A 19150-nucleotide genomic window follows, 5' to 3' on the forward strand; every position below is an offset into this window, starting at 1 on the left:
TGTTGCCATACATTTTTGAACCCATGGTTTACAGTGGTCACAGGAAAGTATCAGGGACCGGCGTAGCCTTCATTTGAGTGCTACTTATCAGAACACGTTTAGGTATTTGTATATGACAAACAGCAGCGGGGGCTAACACAAACGACGAAGAAGAAATGAAGCTCACAACGTGAACGTTGACTCTCAGCTAAATGGTAAATCGAAAAAAAAAATATGAACATATAAACGTTGTTGTTTGTCTAGTATAAATTTCCACCAACTCGCCCAAGTTTCAACGCGATTACTCATTAGGTATTAGGTTATCAATATATCTAACTATTTTGTAATTCCCTCCAAATTCTATTTATCTGGGCTCGACTGTATATAAACAATATAGTCGACTTCAGTATGTGTCTCGACCCCTTTATTGTTCCCATGAAGTAGGCAGCACTTTCTGAAAATTGCAGGTGATAGTCTGCACATTCCAACAAACCTCAAGGATGTTCGCGTGCAACTGTTTTTTTCGTCAAAGCAGGCTTCGCTGCATTAAGGGTGTTCGTGGAGAGAAGCGCGCTTCAAGAACATCTGTTCACGTGGCGCGCGGCAACCTGCATGTGCGAGGTATTGTGCAATATATGTGTGCGCGTCGCCACAACCATTACCATGGCTACAATAACCGTTCTTACAATGAAATAAAAAATTGAATCGAAAATTAAAAAAAATGTTTATATATACATGCTAGATAGCAGGATAGAGATCATGTCCTCTCACTTTTGAGGCAGCTGGTGTTCAACCTTATAACTTGCGGTATCTGTTCGGAGTAAACGAATCAAATACATGTTTGGTGATCGCCGAGGTGCTCAATGGTAATGATCACTGCAACATCCAGCAGCGGGTAGTCAGGTGGTAAATGGATCACGGTGGTGCTGTAAAAACATGGCACCCACGAAAACCCACAAAGCTGTCTCCTATGAGACTGAGCTTGAAGTTTACGTCAGCAAATTCTAGAATAATAGAATGAACTGCATTGGCAGAACCTAACCTAGCATAATCAATTTTAAATAAGTAAGGATGCTGTGCCAATGCCGGTCGAAAACATGAATAAGAGTCCACGCAGAACACGTGCGTGATTACATACTATTAATTTCCGAGAATAATTTCATTTGCAGATTTATTTTGTGGGAGCTGACCTTCATTCAATTTTTTTCTTTCATTCAGGTGTTTCTGAGTGACACTGAACAGTCCAATGACGTGATATCATTCCATTGCAGGAAAGAATGCACCCTTAATTTATGACACTCACTTTTTGGGCTTATATATTCAGACTTTTAGCAAGCACGACTTTAAAACTACCTTAGAGAAAGTGTTGAAGTAGCCTCAGTTTTAGACAATGTAAATCTTTGTGATAATTAATGCTTGAATTCGGTTAATGAGCGTTCCTATACACTAGCGTCAAATTCTAAAGGTTACACGGCTTCGTGAGGGAGGATAAGGTTAAACATTGGCAGAATTCTTATAGTATATAACTACAATTTTTTCTTATCCGGTATAGTGCGAATATCACGGGGACCAAAGAGGAGGCTACGATGGGCCAACATTAAGTAAGCTTTCCAACACACATTACCTGAAGTGTACCAGTTTGACAGACCGCTTATAGAGTCCCTGTGCATCCTTCCACGTGCACTTCACAATCACAAACGCTGACGTTTGTGGTGTCTGCGTCTCATTTTTTGTGTCCCGCTTCTATCGCGCTGGTAACATGAGTAGATAATCTCGAAACCAACCAGCCTTTTAGACAGCACTGTACTTACAGTTGAGTAAGCTATTTGGGCTGACGTCGACCTTGCGCTGAGAACCGCGAACGGATGCAGGAAAAGGAAGACGCCCGATTAGCACGCGTTCCCTTTCATACGCTTACTTCCGTTTGCGATTTTGAATGCAATATTAACGGAAACGCCGACGCAGCCGATAACAGCTGCTCTGCAGCACATCTTTCGGCGTGTCATCAGCGCGAGATTTCAAGCGCGCCAGGGTGAAATTGGAGCGTGTGTTGTGCGTGGGACAGTGTTCGTCCTCCAGCCCACGTTGACCTGTCTCATCAGAGCCTTAACCCCCGTATTCAAATAAATGCATCTCAACTTGAAGCCCGTGCTTGACTTGATCTAAATGACGCGATCTTGACGTGAACATGTCTAGGACAGTCAATGCGTTTCCTTTGGGATGTTCGCGACAGGTATCATTTATGATCAAGTCAAGCATGGGCTTCAAGCTAAGGTGCATTTTTTAATACGAGGCTTAACTGATCAACGGAAGAACTCCAGCTGGCTCGCTTGACTTCTCAGAATTAAAAGATCAAAACAATACACCTGTCGAAACAAGAGGCGATGTTAATGCATTTGTGACGTTTCTTCAAACATGTAAGTTCTTTAAAGCCACATTGTGAGGTTTCTCAGTTGACCGTTTATAAACTTCAAAGTATGGTGATTTTTTCTAAACAAAGCATTGTTTTTCTGCACTCCCCCAACCCCCCCGAAAATTCCATGAAGGACCGACCTCGGAGATAGTGCAAGGAAGTTTGGTAATCGAGACTTGTACGTAACGAGTTACATGTAATTCATTACTTGTAATCAGTTACATTTCTCGGTAATTTGTAATTTAACGATTACTTTTTTTTTACTCAGAAAAGGTTACTGTTATTCAATTACACTTTCCTGTAACCAATTGCATGTAACAAGTTAACTTATTGGCGTGACAAGCGGTAAGAAGTGACGCAACATTTGGCACTGTAATTTAGTGAGAATTACGTAGGGCTACCGTGGCAGTCCAGCGTGGCAGCCTCGTGGATACGCAAGTTCAGACAGGCAAATCCGACTTTTTCCCACCTCTCTTGGAGGTGTTTTTAAGTGGCGATCACAGATGGCAAGAGCTGCTACGCAATTAGTCGCTTTGCGCAGTCTATAATTTCTCTTATATAGAAATGTTTCTGGCCATTGGACGTACATGTCCCTGTCTGTCTGCATGATACGGGACTCACATATACTTATTTTGCGATTGTAACACAATGTTTTTGAATGATGAATGATAAATAGTTATATTTTTAGTTACATTAGGAGATTTAGCCACCTTTTCCGGGAACGTGAACTTCAGCTGGCGTCCCTTACAATTATTCGGTTTAAGGCTTAATGGTTATAGAGTGAAAGGGTAAAACAAATTAGAGAGCAAAAAACACACCCGCATACACGTACACGCCCACGCGTGCGCTCACTTCAATAAGACTCCTTATGTCTGGGGGGTCTCTTATAGTGAAGCTGTTAGCCTCTTGTTGGTCGCGACATTTCCTGTGCGCGTGCGCGGTTTTGCTTACACAAAAACAACAAAACAGTTAACACATAACAGAATTATGTTTTATGCTATATTCGAATTACAATCCGATGCTATAGTGTGTTCTGGTTATGTGTAAGTCGTATTTTACGAATCTTCTGGTGCATTTCACTTTGAGAAATTCGATTAGTTCAATAACGCACTTGCTCTAATCGGAGGGCCTACAAGAATGAGGAAGTATGCTGTGCTAACGGTACCGCCACCTAGGGGCCGCGGGCACTCAAACAGACCTCAAACGGCAGGTGAAACGGCAGCTGAAAAAGGGCTTTGTCTTTCAGTTTCCGCGTAACAGATTTTTGTTTTCTCGTATATTCGAATAACAACCCGAAGTTATCATGTCTGCAGCTTGTGCGTAAGTCGTACTTTAAGCATTTTTCTTATGCATTTTACTTTTAAACAGTAGTTCAATAATGCACTTGCGCTTGGCGGAGGGCCTAGAAGAATAAGGATGCGCGCTGAACTTTCGGATGGGTACATGTGGGCCGTGAAGTACGTCGCTTGTGGTGGTGCTGTGTGTCATCGTCGACAAAAGCTTCGCTGTACATCCTCTTTTACAGGGTGGAATGGCGGCGGATCTTTTTTGGAGTGATTGCAGTGTGCGTCTATGCGGGCGTGTTTCTTGCGCTCTAACTTGTTTTACCATAATGAGTTTTTGACTAGCCCAACATCAAATTCTTCTAAGGGTGACGGGGGCCGGCCAGAGCTCCACCAGTTGTTGGCCGACAAATTAAATCGGCGTTGGTATGACACCTCACCGAGGACCAGCAAATCACCAACGGATGATTTTTTTCCCCAGTTTTTCATTACCAAGAGCGTCTTCTCCGAGTTCCAACAACAATTAAACGCTTCGGTTCATAGAAAATCCAGACGCGAGTATGGCGGCATTGGTCAGCCTTGATCTTACGCGCGAGGCGTTCGTGCACTACAGCGCAGCCATTGCTTCCACAGCGCATATCGAGCGAGTTTTCCGTGTTATTGTCGACGTCTTTAGAAAAAAAAAAGATGGAAAATGAGCGACGAAATTTTTTAAAAACAATTGTTAGTGTTGTAAAGAACGCTTGAACGGCTGCGACGACGTACTGAAAGCGTAAGTCCAGTTCGTTTTATATACATTTACTGCATTTGGGCAATATTAATAAAAATTCAAAAGAAAGTAACGTAAAAGTAATCGTTTACACTTCAGTATTTTGTTACTTTGGGGGGGGGGGGGCAGTAGCTGGTAACTGCAAACAATTACATTTTTGATTGAAGGAATCGTAGTCGGTTGCTTTGTTTCTGTACGTGAAGAAATACTAATGGCCCGTTCTTGTCACCAGTGCACAATACATATCGTCGCATCGGATTTATTGTGGTTTGTGAAAAGTTCCAATTCTAAAGGCAGTGCACCGTAACAGTACCGTTACCATTAACCATAAGAGCTAACCAACAAGTGCCCAAGCAATATGTGCCAGCAGGAAGCTGTCGCTTGATATTGACCTTCATGTTCTCGTAATTTCTTGCCATTTTTTTCCTTACTCGGAAACTTCGATTTATTCAATAGCAGTGAACGCACCGGACAGCTGGGAGAGAGGAGGGAAAGGTGCCATAAATCACGGGCGGTGAATCGCAGCCACTTCCCACCTAAAGGCGTCACCAGCGCTCAGTTGCTTTTCAAAAGTGTAGGCGACCGGCTCGCGCGCACGTAGGACACCGGCTCGTTCCCGTTCTCATCGAAGCCTCGTTTAGAAACTGGGCGCGTTCCTCCCAGTGGGGCGCCCTCAGTTTGCGCACGCCGAAAATACCCGTCTTTGTGGGCCAGCGGCGCCGCACAGCGCACGCGGATGGACCGGTGAGAAAGAAGACGGTGCCCGCGTTCTGTACTCACCGACTCTGAAAGGGCGGTCGGAGAGAAAGACCGCTATCGGTGACCCCGACCTCGAGCCGTCGGGGAACACCTGCCGCCGCTGACGCCAGCGCGTTCTGTTCCGCGATGCTCTGAGACGCATAAACCACGGGCGGCGGGCGTTCTCGGCTACACACGCTTGGAGGGAGTGGGCTGAAGCTCGGCGGACATGCCGTGCTAATTACTCGACGCGTTGGATGCGCAGGTGCCGCTACGGGCAGGTCTCCCGGCCCCAAGCTGACTCGTTCACACGCATGAATAAGTGCGTGTATGGGCACTTGTAATCAACGTGTATGCCGGTGTGTAATTAAGAAACAAAAAAGAAGGCTAATTTCTCGCATATGCGGTGTTAAGCGAAGCTTTTCTTGATGTTTATGCACATTATTCTTTTTTTACTGACATGATTAAAAAAAAATTATGCGTGGCTCTGCTATCGCAAACACAAGAGACCAGCGGAGCTGGGGGAAGTTAAGGTCTTCTTCTGTGGGGGGGTTTTGGTTAGGACGGCTCGCCATTTGAGGCGCCCGCCGCAACAGAAGTGATTTGTTGAGACGCCATGCGTCGGTGTCGTATGCCAGATGCGGCACCAACGCGACGCGGTGGCGACCGCCGCGCCTTAGCTCTGATGCACGCTAGCTCCGACGCCATGTACCTGGTAGCTTCTGGAAAACCGCCGAAACGAGCGCGCTAGTTTTTATGATGATGATTATTATTATGATGACGATGATTATGAAGATGACAACTTTATTGTACCGCCAGATAAGGAGGCTCCCTACTTCCCGTACCCGGCACACAGGCCTAGGAGACGAGTCCTCCGCGATTAGAAGCAAGCAAAGAGGTCTTGAGTCTTCGCGGCTTCTTCCGCCAGGCGGATGGCTTGTTGCTGTGGAGTAGGGTCCTCGCTCCGCAGCAGGGCTTCCCAAGCCTTTCTACAATTTATGTTTGCTTTAGCTCCTAGGGAGCAAGCGCATTCCCACATTATGTGATCGAGGGTCCCTCTCGCCCCACAGTGTTTGCACTTATCGTTTTCTCTATGATGTATAACATGGTATGCCCAGACCTGGTTTACGAAGTTCCCAGCTTGCAGGCGCTTCCATGCGATTGCCTCTCTATTGTTTAGACTTTTATCCAGTGGTGGCACTAGTCTCCTGCGTAGCCGATAATTTTCGAGAATCTCCGTATAATTTTGCAGGCGCTCGTCCATGTTCCGGCAGTCGGGTGGTTCCATAGCCACCCGGAAGTAAAGAGCTCGGGCTAACTCTCAGAGCAATGATGTCACACCACCTGTGTCCCCGCCGCCCCGCTCCTTCTCCCCCGCTAGGCTCCACCCACACTCGTCGCCCGTGGCTATGCTGCGCGATGCTTTCACTCTCTCAGCTCTCCCTCCCCCAGCTAACTGCGAACGTCAAGCTTCTAACAGCTCCATTGTAAAATATGCAGATGCCAAGCACTGTGGGAATCGATGTAAGCGAAGCTTTCTGTGCTGGTTGCTTTGATTGACGGTAATTAGGGGTGATGTTGACGGCGAAAGCTTAATCTCTTCAACGTTTTGTCCAATACGAGAGTGGTGAGTTGATGTTAAACGTTACGTTTCGCGCACCACTGCTGTTTGTTTGCGTAGTACACAGAACACACATAAGGAGAAGGTGTTTGCTTGAAGCGCTGTTGTGTGCCATGCTTCATACGCTCTGCGAAGGTTGAGCATTGTCATTGCCTCACGTGGCACATCGCATCTTGGCAGAAATCTTAAACTTGAATTGGATTACGGGGCTGCACGTGCTGTACTGTACGTGCTGTATGGGGCTGTGCGTAATCTGATTATGAGGCACGCCGTAATGGCGGACTCCGGATAAATTTTGACATGGTGGTGTTCTTTAACGTTTCCCAAAATCTAAATGCACGTGGATGTTTTTACATCGCCGGCGTCGAAATGCGGCTGCCGCGGCCGGGATCAAATCCGCAACCTCAAGCAATGCGGCGGCCACAGAAGTGCTGATTTGACGTGCTATCGCTTCCGTATGTCGCCTAGACCCTACGGTGATTTTTTACAGCTTTGCATCTGCGCGTCGTGTGTCAGTTGCCCGCTTGACGAATTTGCATGGTGTTTATTTTTGAGAAATAGCAGAAATGTACTGTACCATACCTTGAACTTAACTTCATCCAGTTTCCCCGCAACCGCTGCCGTGTCTTGGTAGTAGCGTTTCCTTGCCTTCTCACGTTACCTTTTCCTTATATACCCCCTCCCCCCCTTTGAATGGGTACTGCGAGCGAAGAGTGGCAAGGCAGTGATTCACTCGTTTCTCTACTGCGTCGGTTCTACCCATTCTCTGTCTCATGACAACATCATAACCGTTCCTCATAACAACTCCCAGGGAGCATGTGGTAGCCATCCGTCTGTCGCTTTGTATGATAGTGAAATTAACTTGCTCAATATTAGACGATAGTATGTCGATTATGATGCAATTTATGATAGTTGTTATCGTGAACAGTAATCAAACGCTATCAGGAACGGTTGATCTGATGCCCATGCATGGTGATCATGTGATGGGTCTCGAGGATATATATGAGCTGTTTTTAGGAAGGAATAAAAATTCAGTTGTCAATATGCGCTGGTCTTTGTGTTCTTTTCTTGTTGTCTTCGTTCAGTGTGCGCAAAACTTTCCACAACGGATAATTACAGCTGTCAAGAGGCTACTGCGGCGACGCCCAGGGAGCTCCAGAGGGCATTGTGCACATTCGACGCGGTGCAACAGTACAAACTAGTTTCTCGCGTCGTCTTTCCTCCCTGCCTCGCTCCTGTCATACTTACACACGCTATGTACCACCCCTCGATTCGGTGTGCCAGACAGCAGCAGCAACAGTAGCAGCAGTGGGAAAGTCGAAGGAAGATGCAAAGAAAGCTTCGCTTTAAAAAATTACAGCGACGTTTCACGCGGGTTACGCGCAAGCGTATGGGTGCTATTCCCTTTTTGTGCATTGCGCGTAGGATGTTTGCATTGTGGCAAGCCTGGGGAGCCTCCTGGGCACGCCAAGCCCACGCCTTTTGCCGCACTTGTTCAGCTAGGGCCTGGTGCTTGGCGACGACTTCGGGGTCGGTTGACTCGCGCTCGGCCTGCCGGCGCTTGCGTCGCTGCTCTGTCCTCGCTCGGCGCTCGGCCTCTCTATCACGAGACGAACCCAGTAGGCCCATAGCGCACACAGAACCCGTAGCAACTGCCAGAGGAGATCAACCCAGCGCGCCTCCGCCTACCCTCCTCCTCCGCGATGCTTCTCCGCTTCATACAACGCCACCTAGACTTTCTTCTAGGTGGCGTTGCTTTGCCGAGCGCATATTACAACACATGCGAAGAAGAGACGCCGCGAATATGCACAGCGAAGAAGAAGATGAAAAAGAAACTTTATTGTACAGTGAAAAGATTGATGTGGTTGGGGCCCTTAGTACAATGCTTCAATGGCTGCTGCCGCCGCTCGTACTCATCGTATCAAGACCAGCCCGACCTGAGGCTCATGCACAGGAGCACCGCGGCGTCGGAGCACAAACAGAAAGGGCACGAACGCAGTCTCGCATGCTAAATTGATCTCGATGGTGCGACCTGGCACAAGCGCGTGATTCTCACCTCCGCCTCCAGGTGCTTTCCTCCTCCGGCACTCGCTTCCCTCTTGAGGACAAACACAAAAACGCATATTTTACAGACGGAGCATGTACTCTTGCGCGTAAATAAAAGTCTTGGTGCATGAATGGGGTGCAGGCTGCTCCCTGTCACATGATTTAGGGTTTTACACTTATACTGCTATGCACTCTTTCATATAACTCTAATACCATTGCACGTGTAACACATACATAAAACGTACTGAACATACTGGGTGTTCCACGTAACCTGTTCCTAAAGTTCTCGAAATACAAAAAAAAAGGTTTTACGTAACTCGCGCGGCACTTCTTCATATGTTGCGTATTTTCTTTCAGGCTTGGAATAAACTTTTATGTCGCACGTATCGAAGAACAGAAAGCCGGATCGGGAATTTTATTGCGATAGCAATTATATGGGCACTCCAGGCGCATTCTTGCCTTCGCCGTGAGCGTCGATGTCGCCGTGATGTTCCGCATAAAGTCCAAGGGCGATAACATCGTCGCCGCGCGCCGTATACTGTATGTGCGCGTGAAAGCATGTGCGAGTGAGCTGACGATGGTGGTTCAATCTCGCAAGCGCAAGGAAGGAAGACGGGGAGGAAGCGCACCGTCTTCGGTCGCGCGCAAGGCACCGGAGAGAGGGTTCTACCCCGGCGGCAACCGCATATGGCGTGGCCGCGCGGGTTCTATCGTAAAGGTGACTTGCGATGGGGCAGAGTCTAGATGCACCTATGGCTCATAGCTGCGTATGCGCTGTGTTCTCGCCGCTCAGTTTGCGTCGAAGCGATACGCAGCACGAAGGTCACTTCGCTCGCCGCTGCTGTCGCGCTTTGATGCGATATCCGCGGTCATCAAGTGAGATGTCTTCCTGTTTGCCTGTGCGCGCGTGACACCAGGTTTGATAATTTAGTTACCAGCGAATGTTTACAAGGTTATACGGCTGATAAAACTACTATCCTTACTTTATGTAGCTTTCTACTAATTTACAATTGCAATCGATGCTTCGGCTTTCGCGCGAAACTGCGACTTTTTCAGAATGGTCTACAATTTTCTCATTTACACTTTTGCTCTGAATATATATTTGAGCACTTGATAACAACTAATAATAACTAGTTATTATTATTATAAAATAATAATAACTAGTTATGCAATTAGGCAAATACAAGAAATAGTCAGACTTGCTCCAAGCAACGACAAATAATTAACATTACGTTGGTTCTGTCTAGCTAGGTGGTACTTAAATATCTTTAAGTTTTGGCGCAAGCTACGTGGGACACATGGCATATTAAATGCAGATATAACAGACGGTACATATATTGTGGAAATATAACGTAATGATGCAAATGTTTCGATCTAGATGCGGTGTCCGTTTCAACGTTGTTTATTAACACTAAGTTTCTTAGATGCAAACGCATGTGTTCGTTAGTCTTTTGCACTGCCCATTACACCACCACTTAGAAGAGTTTCTTCACGTTATGCATCGTCTATAGAAGTTCCAGTGTTCGTGATCGCCGATGCGACTTCGACTTGCACCATTTCACACAATTGCACGGGCGACGTGTAATGGACGCCATGCACAGACCAAACCATTGTTCTGTGCTATCTTCTTGTTGGTACTACTGACACAACGCTGAGAAGCAGCACATGCGTCGAGAAGCACGAGATGTAACAACGTATCGAAGCCCTTAGCAATCAGGTGGTTAATCGTGCCACCTGTTTTCTTCGTGGGCAGTGGTGAAGGGCTAGGGTGACAGATGACAACACGTGCAGCGAAGACGTCTTAGATGGAGGATGGTCACTACCGGCTTTCCGGTTTTCGTATGAAGGCGGTAAAGTCTCTGGTGAACACCAACGGAGTCGTCTCGTCGTCGTGGCTGTTGTAGTCAGAGATTACTGACCCGAGTGTATACAGAATGAAGCTGAGAGAGAGAAACGATACTCACTACGATATCCATGGTCGCCACGTGTCAATGTTCCACTTTCAGCTTCCGGCTGTAATGTCCATTAGGCTTCTTGCTGATCATGGCCGCCAAGCGTCGTTTTCTTGTCTCATGTTTGCGAGTCAGCACACGCCCGCGTTCTGCATCCATGCTTCGCAACATAACGAAAATGTTCTCGTTCCACTGGGCGCTTCTTTCGCAACTCTGTCTCTACCACACTCAATGCATGCTCTGGTCCCCAGTTGTTGGTGACGTGTTTTGATGCATTACAACTGAACCACTCGGCTGATTCTGTTGTGGTATAGTTGGCAAGTTGGTAGCAGGTAACGAACGGGCTTGCGTCCACTGTTCAACCCAAATCCAGCAGCCAGCGTCCAAAAGATTGAGGGAAGAGACAAAGAAAGCTTACCTTTGAAAGGTGGAGCTATGCGAGACAAACGCACTCCAAGAAATTGGGATGGGTGGCAGTCCCTCAGTATAGGCGTGGCATGGACCTCAGTGATGGCAACAAAAATAGACTTGGTAGAAGTTTACATCAGCATGCACTGCGCCAACCGAAAAATTAAGGCGGCGAGATAGTGAAATGGATGACGGCGTGGTCACTTAGTCCCGGTAGTAAAGTCAGGGACGAAACGGACGCAGGCGCAGTGGTCAATACCAGATCCAGCACGTTCGCCGACGACGCCGTGACGCGAGTGGGTTCTTTTACGAGCTGGCAAAGATTAAACGCTGCGCACATGTCGACGAAGGTCAAGCACTCCGACGAACCTGAAGTCACAATGGGACACGGATCGTCCCACAAGATGCCAGGAAAGTTGAAGTCCCCCAGAAGAAAAATTGGAGCCTTGGGATACCTACCCACAACTTTGGTGAGACAATCGTACAGGTCGTCACAAAAAGACGTGGCTGCGCTGGGCGCTCGGTAACAGACGCAAAATATCGCCTCCTTTTCATTTACGCGAATGCAGGTGCAAAGAAATTCAAGGGGAGATGGAATTGGAACCTCGAAAGAGGTAATGTCGCGAGACACGGCCGTCAGTATTCCTCCGCCAGAGCGCCCGCAGCGGTCATGTCTGTAGACGGTGTAGTTCTTCTCGCACATGAACAGGTCGCAGTTGTCTACTTTTTCCGACAGCCACGTTTCCGTTAGCACGACCGCATCTGCCAAGCAGGTGTCAATTAAGGACGATAGTGCGTGACGTTTGTTGAAGACGCTCCTTATGTTTGTGAATAGAATAGTGTAGTCTCTTGCTGGTGCTGTTATGGCGCGCTCAGTGGTTACAGTTGAAGGCGTTACTGTTTCAGCAGCGCTGACAGCTGCTCTATGCGGCTCCACTTCACGTACGGTGTCTGCTTCAGCGCAGTACACGTAACATTTCCCGTTGGTGTAAAGTTTGTTGTAATGTAAATTGAAAGGCTGTCCACTGGCTTTGCCAAAATCGAAAAGCTTCTTTCGTGCCTGCCTTATAGGCTTGGAGAAGTCCTCTTGCAGGTTGATTCCAGTGCCTTTGAGTTTTGATCTCTGCGAGAGAATACTGGTTCTGACGTCAAGTGAAGAAAACTTAACGACGATCAGGCGAGATCTGTTGTCAACAAAAGTACCTATTCTACGTGCCCGCAAGATATCTTTCTGAGAAAGTTGAATGGACAAATGGTCCGAAAGAAGAGATCGCACCTTCTGCTCAGTCTGCGACCACGTTTCGGTCGAGCTGTCCCCAACACCATAGATAATCAAGTTGTCCCTGCGAAACCTATCCTCTTGATCATCGAATTGCCGCTGGGGCGCTCGGTTTTCTCTTCTGAACGTGTCATCGGAAGCGGGGCGGTCACCTTCAAGATGATCACGAACCCCTTCGCGTGCGTTCACCTTCATTTCGACGGCTGCCAATCTGGAGCTGATGGCGGATACTTGATTCTCGAGGTTTCTTTGACTTGCCATGACTACGTCGAGCGTCGACATCAGCTGTGCATGACGCAATTCTAGGCTGCTAGCGAGAGATTCAATTGCGGCCAATACCTCAGCGTTAGTCTTTGTCACATCCGGTTTTGGAGGACCGGGATTTAGTTCCACGTCGCCACACATAATAAGCAGGCTCGGCATATGAGTACAATAAACGATTGATGGTTCAATGAGATGTGGACTTGGACTGAAGTGCAAATTCCCGTCACGGTGGTAAGACCTCCTCATTATACATAACAATAACAACGACTCCTTCATTGTAGTCATGACTTCTGAAGTCTATAAAGGCTTACTTCTGCACACCCCTACAGCGTTTAGTCAGGTCACGTTGGCCTTCTTGTGGAACACTTAGTTGCCATATGTTGAGGGTAAAATATAATTTTATAGTAAATTCAGAGCAGCGAAGATCAGCAAACATGAAAGGGGGTGGCAGGAGGAAGGTACTTTTTCGTCAAAATAGTTGAAAGCCTTCAGTTACTCCTATGCACCCACGCGGCCACAGAAGTATGTAACAACGCTATTAGAAACCGCTGTTAGCCTCCAGTAATGCTTCAGCCTGCAGTCACTGAAGCCTATCTGGTATCTCAGTGGTAATTTAGGTGGCGGGCTCAAATTCAGGGATGTCGGCGTGCAGGTGCGTCTTGTTGGGATTAAAACTTCTGTCGGGGTTAAAAAGCCTGCGACCAAAACACGAACACGGCGTCATAGCTTGTAGACGGAGACACGGGCTATTAGTGGCGTTGACAAATGAAGTGACACTGATGTTGGGCTCCTGTAAAAAAAAGGGGGGAAAATCCGCAAGGCAGGTGACCGGCGCTTGCTGTATCTGAAAAGAAAGAAAAAAAAAAGGAGTGTCGGCGTAAGTGCGACTGTTTTCTGTTAAACATGTAAATTTTATGCATGCGCTTCTTTTTTAATTTATTTTGAAAAGTGCGCGTTGCTCACATTACTACCACGCATGATTTGATAGCATCATTTCAATGTTCTTGATTACCATGCTGTCCTAGCTCGATTAGATAATGCTCATAACGGGCTGTTTAGTGTGGTCATTCAAACGTTTATTGTAAAGTCAAGCAGCTATGTCTCGATTTCTCGAAGTGACGGCATCAACGCCAGCAAAAGAAAACAAAAAAAGAGGCCCATTATTCCGCACGAGAACTGCGCCTCTGTAAGTTCTCGGCAGCTGAAAACAACATTGAATTAACTGAGCTGTCAACAGGGCGCTCGTGTCACACGGGCTTCGAACTGAAAATTGGGGGCCTATATTCACAAAATTCTTCTTGCGCAAGAATTATTTCGTAAGAGGAGATGCCGTCGACATGTTGGGCATCCCATTACCGAAGGTGGCTGGCCAGTATTGCCAAACTGCACTTGGGAATTCATGAAAAGCTTTGCGACATCGGCCCCCGTTTCGTGTATAGAAGCAGCGCAGAATCGCGTAATGCTTTTGCGTCGTCTAATGGAGGGTATTGGCCCGAGACAATTCTCTTCTCGGCAAGCGGTGCCTTAAAAGCAAGCCACTGCTAGGCCTTCTGAGCAGTGACGACAGCCGCTGCAGCAAGTAAATAGCACACGCGAGGCGATGGGGCGTGTCTGCACGTTGCATAATCGTGCTCGTATGGCACAGAGTGCACGGTGTTATCGATAACAGGAAAACGTGTAAGACGATCGATGGAAAATGGAAATGGAAAATGAGAATGGCACCACCTATTTTTTTTTTTTTTTTTGAATTGCGGTACTTCTCTCGTGGCGTCAGCATTGGATGATTCCCATTGAGCGGAAACCCACCTGTCTGTCAGTGCATGCTCAAAACAAGTCTCGAACCATAGAAAAGAAGAGCGCTCCACTCCTGCGCGCCTGACACGTGCTTGGAGCTGTACGTGAACAATTTATTACTCGGATTAACATGCGTGACGCCAGGTGCAATAGTAACGGTCCACAACTGCGGAGTATTCATGTGTCAACGATATTCTCGTTTGTTCTCCAACTGAGGATGACTATCTTGTACGTCGTTCTCGTTAAGTGGGCGACACTGTAGATTCATTAGTATTTACCATAGTTGTATTCAGGCGCTAACAGTAGCATAAACTAAGCTTATCCAGACGGCTAATCTCTCTGTAGAAGATGTATCTGCGGTAAGCGTCGTATACAAAGCACATTTTTCTAATTTGGTTGGAGCAATGTTAAAGAAACGCTGGTTTGAATACTAATAAACTGTTTCCTATAAGTGTGGACGAATTTATGTACATGACTCTCCATATTTTTGTGTAACTAATACTGCTCATGCAGCGCTGTGAATTCCTAAACACGACTACGTAAGTGACTATATAAACAGGATGTTAGAGACAATAAACGAAAATATCAGGTTGAGCTAGATTTTAGATTAGCCTTTGTAATAACGAGTTTGTCATTAGTAGCGAGAACGGAGGTTTTCGCAAGCGAGAAAATGACGAAAATTAGAAATGAGAATGGCGCCACCTATTTTGGATTGTGGTAGTTCTCATGTGGCGTCAGCACTTGCTGATTCCCAGAGAGCGGCAGAGAGGAAGATCACGTGGGGATCACATCAACTCTACCGCTTTGACGCGCTATATTAATATTAGGTAGCAGCAGCGGCACCTTCGGTGGTAATTAAGTACTTAGCAAAATCTATCCGTCAACATACGACAATAAATGCCCGCTATGCGGTGAACACGCAACGCTTTACCACGTTACATGGGCCTGCCAAAAGCCAAAGATAGCGCCAGTACACAAAACACCAACACCGGAGCAGTGGGAGGCTGCGCTATCCTGCTCGAAGCCTGAAGAACAGCTCAAGCTGATCGACAGAGCTAGCAAGATGGCAAAGGCCACTGGGGCCCTGGACTGAGGGCTCCACCTTCGCCGGTATACCTTCTTTGTGAAAATAAAGTTTTTCATTCATTCAGCAGAGTCATGCATTGGTACACATTAAACGATAATGTACATCTAAACGAATAAATTCATCAATTTAATTCAGGTTAATAAATTCCTTTAATGCGACAAGTTCGGCAAATTGGGCGGGCTGGTAAAGTTGCATGGTGACGGGTAAACAGTGCACGACAAAGACGTAGACTAAGAAAGGAAAAAGACCTAACAGGTGCTGACTTTAAAGCATATGTTTATTCAGAATCTCACATCCCCTACATACTCCTCTTATTCCAGCGATCTCACATAAGCAAACCGAAAAGCTAAAACAAAGAAAAAAGCAAATACAAACAATAAGAGAGTTATCACTCTAAGTTATAGCGTTGTAAAGCACAGGCGCACATTTTATGATCAATTAACATGTGTCAAATCAACACGAGCGTGATAGCAAAAAAACCAGCCTTTTATAACGTTTAGTTTGCCTTTAAGTATCGCTGAACTCACGCGCGAAAAAGATGAAAATTAAGGGCTGCGCTTAAATTTCATTAAACCTCGGTGAGAGGAGACAACTATGTCAACGCAAGCTTCTAGTTCACGACCCCACTCTGGGTGAAACAAAGCTGCTGGAAACTTCCTGCTTAGTCCTTGTTATACGCGTCGCGACGTGCTTCCTCGCCAGCGCACACGGCGCGTGTTACTGGCGCTGGGGCACGCATTACCCACAAAGAAAAAAGTTCCATTAAGAAGATTCAGCATCATGAAAGGCGTTGACATGACCCACTAATCGTGTTTTTCTCCTCAGTGTCACGGAGGTTAACGAGTCCGTGACAGGTTGCGCAGTCAAATATCTCACTTAAAGGCATGCGTAATATGCGCTTCAAGAGAACAAATCTCACAGGTGGGCGCTATAAAGGCCAATCAAGGATGGGTTTGGAAATAAAATGAGCTTGACACACACAAAAGAAGTTCAAGGTATTGACAGCAGGAAAAAGAAAACGCTCAAATCGCGTGCCTGTTAAAACACAAGACATATTTACAAGTCCCAGGAATTGCGTTTCTCAAAGATTTCATATTGACAAGTATTTTGTGGTGATTCCTTTCCCTCCATTCCATGCCACTCTTACCATCCTACATTCACCGTCGGCTGATCCCATTGATAATCAAGGTGGAGCACCGCTCTCACCACTGACGAAGCGCAAAAGGAAATTACATCGGCATAAACGAAGAACTATTACGTAATCCCGGCCCTGCTTTCCAATCAGAAGGTTATGAGAAACTTTCAAAAATACCCTCGTCACCGAACGGCGCGAGTCAGTCGGGGCGAATTCAGGGATACCAATGATGAACACCAACCACTGTCGCTTGGCCAGGTTGGCCAGAAGCTGCCGCACGACCTTATGCTTGTGGTTTAGTGTGACATGTATGTATGAACGAAGAAATTAGGAACCCTGCCAGCGGTCGGCAAGTGGCTTCGCCCAGAGCCCGCGGAGCTCTTCAGTTACGAGATGTATTGAAAGGCAACAACAGATATTCCTCAGCAGATGTCAACTTCTCCGAGTTGAGAATTTCGCTAACGTATACTTTTTTTTGGCAGGAGTTGTGCAAAGAGAAGCAAAGTGTGTGTTTACGGAGAACATGATGGAGCCTGTGCCAACCGTCAAGCCCGTCAAGCTCCACTCGCAATTTGCGAGCAGAAGTAACCTGGTTCTGGCAATCATGCTGGGTCGCATCCTAAAGCACATTATTGATAAACAAAGTTTCCCGAGCGTTTCAATTGAATTTGAAAATGCCTGTGTAACCCTTAGCAGATCGCTCTTAACCGAAGATGTTCTTTGCGCATGTTTGCTTACTAAGAGTTCGCATATGCGCATTCGCTGAAGCGTCTTGCTCCGGTGTTGGCCGATTTGAACGATATTCTCCGCCAAGTAACTCATAAAGACGTGCACGAAGATTCAATCTTCCCCTTCGAGAAAGTTCTCACCACTAGAAGTCGCCCTACTTCTTGCCTGACACTGAAATTGACGGTAACACCGAACCAACTGAGGAAATTGTGGCAGGTCTAAAAAGAACCGACTGCTTCGTTTGAGGTGAGCAAAACAACTGAACTTTATTTCGATACTGATGCCCGTTGTTACAGTGTACTAGAAGAGGGCATTGGGCTTACTCAGCCGTTCCTCTGACGCTGTTAGCGTCGCAACCAAGAGGTGGCGAAACAGACAACTTCAATGGAAGCTTTGCTTGCAGAGTGACTCTACCAGAAGCTTTCATTTTCCTTGCGCTGCTGTTGATTTCAGTTCGAAGCAGTTCACAGACTTATTTGTTTTTAATTTTATCACACTTGAGGTTCTTTACATATCTTTAGCAAATACTATATTTGTACAGGTCACAAGACATTTGCCACAACAGTACCTTGTGGAAAACGACGGCGCCAGTCCTTCGGCAATTTACTGCCTATCCTAACCACTAGATTTTTTAAGCAAGTGGGTCGTGGCCGGCAGATTTCGCTAATCCGGAAGGGGCCTTAAAATTTTCCTAATTATCAGACAATCGTAAAAAAAATTAATTCGAAAAACAATCTTGTTGAATTACAGGGTCGGTGACCAAATATAGGGTTTTATGTAATGTCGACCATACTTAAAATGATTTTGTATCAAGATTATGTGAGGTAGTACACAAGTGAATAAACCAGAAAACAATGCGCGTATACGTCCTAGCCGAGCTAAAATAAAACAAGTGTGCAGAACTGCCACTTATCCAGTTTTCCAGAGTTGCTTCGGTGGACAGTGTTCATGGACTAAAACGAGAGTTCTTTTCTTCATTACGCTTGACTAATTCGGCACAGCGAAATGTGCTGATCGGAGACTCGTCAGGTACTCCTTTTGCCAGCTATGGCAAAATTAGTCGACCATCCTTTGTTGGCAGCGCCAGCGACAAATGAGTTGACCAGGGGACTGAGCCACCTATGCAGCGGTATCGCTGTCAGGAAGAGTGGTCAGTCGCTTTCCCACTAGAAAGTGTGGTCGTCCTAGAGGTTCGGGCTTGTTCTTCTCCGTGTAGACGTAGGTCAAGGGTCGAGAGTTGACGAGAGCTTCGATTTCAATTAGAATTGTCGTGAGCTCCTCGAAGTTGCAGTAGCTGTTTCCCAAGACCTTTTCAATGTTTTTGCAGACCGAACCATCCTTCTACAGAATCCTCTCTACCAAGCAGCTTCCTCAGCTATAAACTTCCAGAGGATCTGGTGGCTTGTGAAGAAGTTGTGAATTTCTTCTCCTCTTATTGTTGTCCACAGTCACCTTACGTCTTTGAAGAGCGCTGGAACGTCCTTGCGTTGTCAGAAAAGTTGACTCGACAAACTCCTCTACTCGAGATAAATCATCGGAACGCCATCAGGAAGATTGAGGTTGACATGTCGGTCATCAGTTCAAGGTGTATTGCGCGAGTCACTGCACACGTGAAAATTACGCTGTAATACTTCCGATAATTTTCTTGATCCT

General features: G+C 46.5%; 1 long non-coding RNA gene across 1 annotated transcript in view; it reads right to left on the bottom strand.

Annotated features, from left to right (window-relative positions):
• Positions 1 to 8620: 8620 nt before the first annotated feature.
• LOC142583084 (uncharacterized) overlaps positions 8621 to 19150 on the bottom strand; it is a 33927-nt gene continuing 23397 nt past the window's right edge. Inside the window, exon 2 of the long non-coding RNA XR_012828540.1 lies at positions 8621 to 13596. This is a non-coding gene — a long non-coding RNA (uncharacterized LOC142583084). The remainder of the gene's footprint in view (positions 13597 to 19150) is intronic.

The sequence above is a fragment of the Dermacentor variabilis genome, chromosome 5, assembly GCF_050947875.1.
Source record: "Dermacentor variabilis isolate Ectoservices chromosome 5, ASM5094787v1, whole genome shotgun sequence".
In the NCBI taxonomy this organism is placed as follows: domain Eukaryota; kingdom Metazoa; phylum Arthropoda; class Arachnida; order Ixodida; family Ixodidae; genus Dermacentor; species Dermacentor variabilis.